Below are 6,072 nucleotides of genomic sequence, written 5' to 3'. Positions count from 1 at the left end.
ACAGTGAGGGGGGATCTAAGCTGCCATTTTTTTTGGCTGTGTATCCTGTTTATCTTTAGTTGGAGGCATCTGTGTCAGTATGGCCGCCTTGGATCCTTCCTATCCTGTTAGTTCATAGAGTCCAGTCCTTTCTGTAAGATTTTACACCGCTAGGAATTTGTAAAGTCTTGCATGCAAGTTTTTTTATGGCAGTTTTCTTGTGCAGGCATTGACAAATCCACCCCTAAAGACTATGGGCCATGAATACAGCTGAGTAAATGCAAACTCTCGGCATTAGAGCAAGTCTCTGTATTAAAATAGCATCTGATCACTAAAGGAGTATTCTGGTCAGGACTCCTTTTTTGTCAATGCTCCCAGAGGGAGTTAAGGGTCCGTTCACACAGAACGGATCCGCAGCAGATTTCTCGCACATGAGTGTGTCTGCAGCTCGCCCCTTTAACCCCCGGCCGGAGTGTGTACATCACCTGGTTCCCACTCCGGCTTGCTTCGGGGCTCCCGACGTCTTCACGTCCCGCTCAGCCAATTAGTGCACTGTGGCGGGGAAGCGCACTGATTGGCCAGGCGGGATGTGCCAGGAACCCCCGAAGCAAGCCGGAGTGGGGACCAGGTGATGTATATGCTCCGGCCGGCCGGGGGTTAATGGGGAGAGCTGAAGACATACAGCAAATCCGCTGCGGATCTGTTATGTGTGAACGCACCTTAAAACAATAACATCCACTTACCTCCCTGGCTGTAGTGCTGCTGCCTGCATTTCGCCACTTCGGTCCTCTGGTGTGTGGCTGCTTCCTGGCCTTGAGAGGTGACATGGCTGGCTCGCACAGGTTGCGACTCTGCCAATGAATGGCTGAATTCAGGAAGTAGCCGCACATCAGGGGGACAAAACAGCAGAATGCCAGTAAGTGTATGTTATTGTTTGCACCCACCACCTCTCCAAGCATTGTTGAAAAAGGTGTCCCAGCCGGACTACCCGTTTTAAGTTAACTTGAATATATGGGACTAGCATCTTTTTGTTTGGATGGTCAAAAACCAGCAAGCAACATGAAGCTTAACTCTCAGCAGCCTTTTGCTTTGTGTTTGCTCTGTTAGTACATCTGCAGCCCCTATAACTGAACTGAAGTTAGATTACAGTGTAACCCTATGGTGATCCACGCATAGCTGTATAGAGCAACAGGGTGGAGATGGAGGCAGGGGTGACACCACTACATAGAGAAGACAATAGATAAAGCTACTTGTGGAGTGACCTCTGCAAAGCTTTCAGAGTATGGGTTAGTAATGTTTCCCATTCATGTAAATATGACAGGTCCTGTCTAGAGATAAGCAAAGCGAACTTCACGAACCAGATTAGTTAAAAACTTTGCAAAAATTCAGTTCGGTAACTAACTGAATTTTTGCAAAGTTCTTAAGGAGTTCGTAAAGATAGCAGATGCACAATTTAATACATATAAGAAACAAAAAACAGCCTATGCTTACCTTGCCACACTCCCCCACTGATGCATCATCGCGTATACTGGGTTCTTCCTCCTGGACCAGCTTCTTTTATTTATATAACAGCTTGCTTTCATCCCTTTGTTGCTGTTGGAAACGAAAAATCGCAACTTTGGAACAAAACCATGATATAAGTAAATGTACAGAATAGAAGCTGGCAGGTAGGAAGCTGTAGATGCGATCTGTCATGCTGATGGCTTTCTACCCTCCAGTTTTTTTCTCTATATTGACTTATTATAGCATGTTTTTGTTCCATTGTTGCGGTTTTCGATTCTAACAGCAACATTGGAATGAAAACATGCTGTTTTAGTGTGGTTCGTTTAAGGTTTGGTTTGCACGGACTCTAATTTTAGCCAAAATTATTTGAACCTGTTGAACCAAACTTTTGAAAAGTTTGCACATCTCTAGTCCTGTCCATTATTGCCTTTGTATATGGGGTTTGCTTCCTGTAAAAACATCAATACATGCTGTTAAAAGAAGAAAAAAAAAGCCACTCAAGATGGCTGCCTCCATAATGTATAAAAGATGAAATATAGAAAATAGAAATAGAATAGGAAGAATCTAAAATTGATATACTGTTTCCTTCTACCCATTTCTGTTTAATGTTACATGTGATGATTTACAAAACTGCTTACCATTTAAAGCATTAGCGTTACATTTGTAATACTTACCCCAACATGTTTACAAGGAGGATCAGAGGACCAAGTCATTGGTTTATATATTAATATACTGTACTTAAAGGGGTACTCCGGCGCTGATAAAAAAAAATTACATAGTTTTCCCACTTACCATCCCTCCTGAGTCTGTCTCCGTTTGAATTTCTCACTGTTTGTAGGTCCTTAAACCTCCAGTTGGTGTCTTCAGTTTTTCTTTGCTTCCTGGTTTAGGGTTTCCCATGATGCACTTTGTCTCCTGTGATGTCTAACGGACTTTGTAAAACTGTTAGATGGCTTACGTCTTGTTCAGCCAATCAGAGATGAGCAACCTGAGTCATCTGACATAGGGAGGCTGGCCTAACAGTTCTTAGCCCCACCTCCCTCTTGATGTCATTGTCACAAAATGGCTTCCAGAGAGCAGTCTGGGGTCAACAGTCATTAGGTAAGAATGAGTTTACTTCACTTCCTGGTGGGAGGTTGAGGGGAGAAAAGATAGGGAAGTGGGGCACACAGGTGATTGAAGCATATTGCAAAGTTATATCTGACACAATAAAAAAAAAAAAAGTCACAATGGCCGTCATTTGTATGGTGTGTGAATATAGCCTATGAGGTTAAAGAGGACCTGTCACCCCCCGTGCCGGGGTGACAGGCTCCCGCCCCGCTCCCCTTTCGGGCGCTGATATCTCCGCGACCCGACCGGCTCAGGAAGCGGGACCCCGCGAGATCACGTGAGTATAGGGGGCTCTAACGGGGGGTCGGGAGCCTGTCACCCCGGCACGGGGGGGGGGTGACAGGTCTTCTTTAAAGCTGTTCCCACACTCAATGTAACAGGATAAAGGAACCTATGATTGACTGATGGTGATTGTCCCCACTGTCCTGTATATCAGAATTTATAAAGAGTAAACTAGGAGGACTGAGGTGGCTCACTGTGATACGCCTTATAGCATTTATTACAATGACTAACAATATTACACACACCTATAACATCAATTGGTAAGGAAACAATGAGAGGGGGGTGCCCCTGTTACACCCTACCTGCTACTAGTTTGGGACCCCATTGTTCAGGCATTGTGCAGCGTACTGGAGAAGACATTGTTGCCACACCAAGCGCACAGATACACACTCAGCCGCCCAGATGTATCAGCACGCCATCCTGCTCCCCAGGCATCTTAGACAAGCGTAACTCTTCCCTGTATACCATAGACCTGGACCTTCAGGAACACATCTGTCTGCATCTGTGACCAGACGGGCAGAATAATGGAGGTTTGGTCCCATTACAGTACAGACACCACCATTCTTCCTATTCCCTTGTTAAAACAGAACAAGGGAAATTTGTCAGAAAGCAGAAGAAGGAACATTACCTATACTTACCTCACTGACTAAGGCCCTATGTATACATATATATATAGGCCTAGAATTATCTACTCGTTCCAGCTCTCTCTCTCGTGACATCTTTATTTACGGTATCTATGACCTAAGACAGAGTGCTTACCTCTGACTGGGCTAACCTACCCTACTTTTAGTGCAGGCCAAGCCCCTCCTGGCATCTGGGCAGGCCTGAACCATGGGGTCCCAAACTAGCAGCAGGTAGGGCATTAAAGGGGCACCACACTGACCCTACCCAGCCCTATCATTGTTTCCTTACCAATTGATGTTATACTCTAATGGTGCTTTTACATGGATTTTCGCGATAACGATTGCATTTGAACGATAATCGGCTCGTGTAAGCACAACAAATGCGCGAGCGAGAAATCGTTTATTTTGATCTTTCAACTAGTTCGTTGTTGGTCGTTCGCTAAAAATTTGCAGATCACCTCGTGTAAACAGTCTTTCAACAATTTACCCTATGTGTGAGATGGTCTTAAGCGATCTGAAAAAACGATTGCAATAACGATTTTTTTAAACGATTTATCGTTCTGTCTAAACGCTAATCATTATAAAAAACACATAGTTACTTCAAAATCGTTAAATGATTGATTGGGCGAATTATCTCTCCATGTAAAAGGACCAATATGTGTAATATTGTTCGTCATTTGGTCCTTAATAACTGCTATAAGACGTATTACAGCAATCCAGCTCAGTCCTCCCATTTTACTCTTGTGTGCCCACTCTCTCTATTTGGCTATAGGACGGCTGTGATTTCAAGGCAAAAACAACAGCCCTAATTGAACAAAGGACGGCCACTGTTGTAAAATAACGTCCTTTATTTGGACTCAAAATAACCTTTGTCCTAAAGACAACCGCCAAACGTGTGGACATGTGAGCTGCACCGTCCATAACATATTCTGTGCATAGAGGTGGGAGTGGGACTATCTCTTTACCTGATAGGGGGTGCAGGCACTTCTCCCTAGATGGCAGAAAGAGGTGCTGCCCCAAACTAGTGGCAGGGAGTCATAGCAATACTGTAAAGTCACAGAGAATACTACATACATCCAGTAGCGGTCCTTGGCACCAAACACCCCAAGCAATCGCTTGGGGCCCCCAACATCCAGGGGGGCCCCCACGCCCCGCTTTTTTCTTGTGCTCAAGACCACTAGACAGGGCTGCTGCCCCGCTCGCTGCTGTGATCTGAACTGTAACTATGAGCACTCGTAATGAGCGCTCACAGTTACATGCAGCAGCACTGACAGGGCGGGAGCCATTGGCTCCCTTCCTGTCAGTCACTCTTGTGGCCGCAGGAAGTGTTTTCCCTGCGGTCACAAGTGGCCGCTCTGCCCTTGTGGTGTCGGTGCTCCAGTGACATCACTGGAGCATCGGCGGCCACAAGAGTAAAGAGAAGAGGAGACGCCCGGACCCAGGTGAGTATAATTGTTTTATTGTGTTATATACTATATGGGAGGGGGAGCAAACAGGGGCCTGTGTAACTGGGGGAGCGCACAGCGGGGGTCTATATAAATGGGGGAAGCACACAGTGGGGCTATATAACGGGGAAGACACAGGGGGGCTATATGTAACTGGGGGGAGCACACAGAGGGGTCTATATACTACTTGGGTCAGCACACATGGGGTCTATATACTACTTGGGGCAGCAGAATGGGGTCTATATACAACTGGGGGAGCACACAGGAGGTCTATATCCAAGTGGAGGAGCACACAGGGGGATATATACTACTAGGGGAGCACACAGGGGGTCTATATACTACTGGGGTAGCACACAGGGGGGTCTATATATTTCTGGGGTAGCACACAGGGGGTCTATATACTTCTGGGGGAACACACAGGGGTCTATATACTACTGGTGGGGCACACAGGGGGTCTATATACTACTGGGGGAACACACAGGAGTCTATATACTACTGGTGGGGCACACAGGGGTCTATGTACTGCTGAGGCAGCACACAAGGGGTCTATATATAACTGGGGGCACACAGGGGTCTATATACTACTGGGGCAGCACACAGGGGGTCTATATACTATTGGAGGAGCACACAGAGGTCTATATACTACTGGCGGGGCACACAGGGGGTCTATATACTACTGGGGGAACACACAGAGGGTCTATATACTACTGGTGGGGCACACAGGGGGTCTATATACTACTGGGGGCAACACACGGGGTTTATATATAACTGGGGGAGCACACAGGGGGTCTATATATATAACTGGGGGGCAGCACACAAGGGGTCTATATACTGCTGGAGGAGCACACAGTGATCTATATACTACTGGGGGAGCACACAGGGATCTATATAATACTGGTGGAGCACACAGGGGGTCTATATACTACTGGGGGAACCACACAGGGGGTTTATATACTACTGGAGGAGCACACAGGGGTCTATATTCAAGTGGGGGAGCACACAGGAGGTCTATATCCAAGTGGGGGAGCACACAGGGGGGCTATATACCACTGAGAGAGCACACAGGGGAGCTATATACAAGTGGGTGAGCACACAGGGGGTCTATATACTAGTGGGGAAGCACACAGGGG

Source organism: Dendropsophus ebraccatus, chromosome 4, assembly GCF_027789765.1.
Source record: "Dendropsophus ebraccatus isolate aDenEbr1 chromosome 4, aDenEbr1.pat, whole genome shotgun sequence".
In the NCBI taxonomy this organism is placed as follows: Eukaryota; Metazoa; Chordata; class Amphibia; order Anura; family Hylidae; genus Dendropsophus; species Dendropsophus ebraccatus.
Note: the sequence above shows the minus strand (reverse complement) of the source record.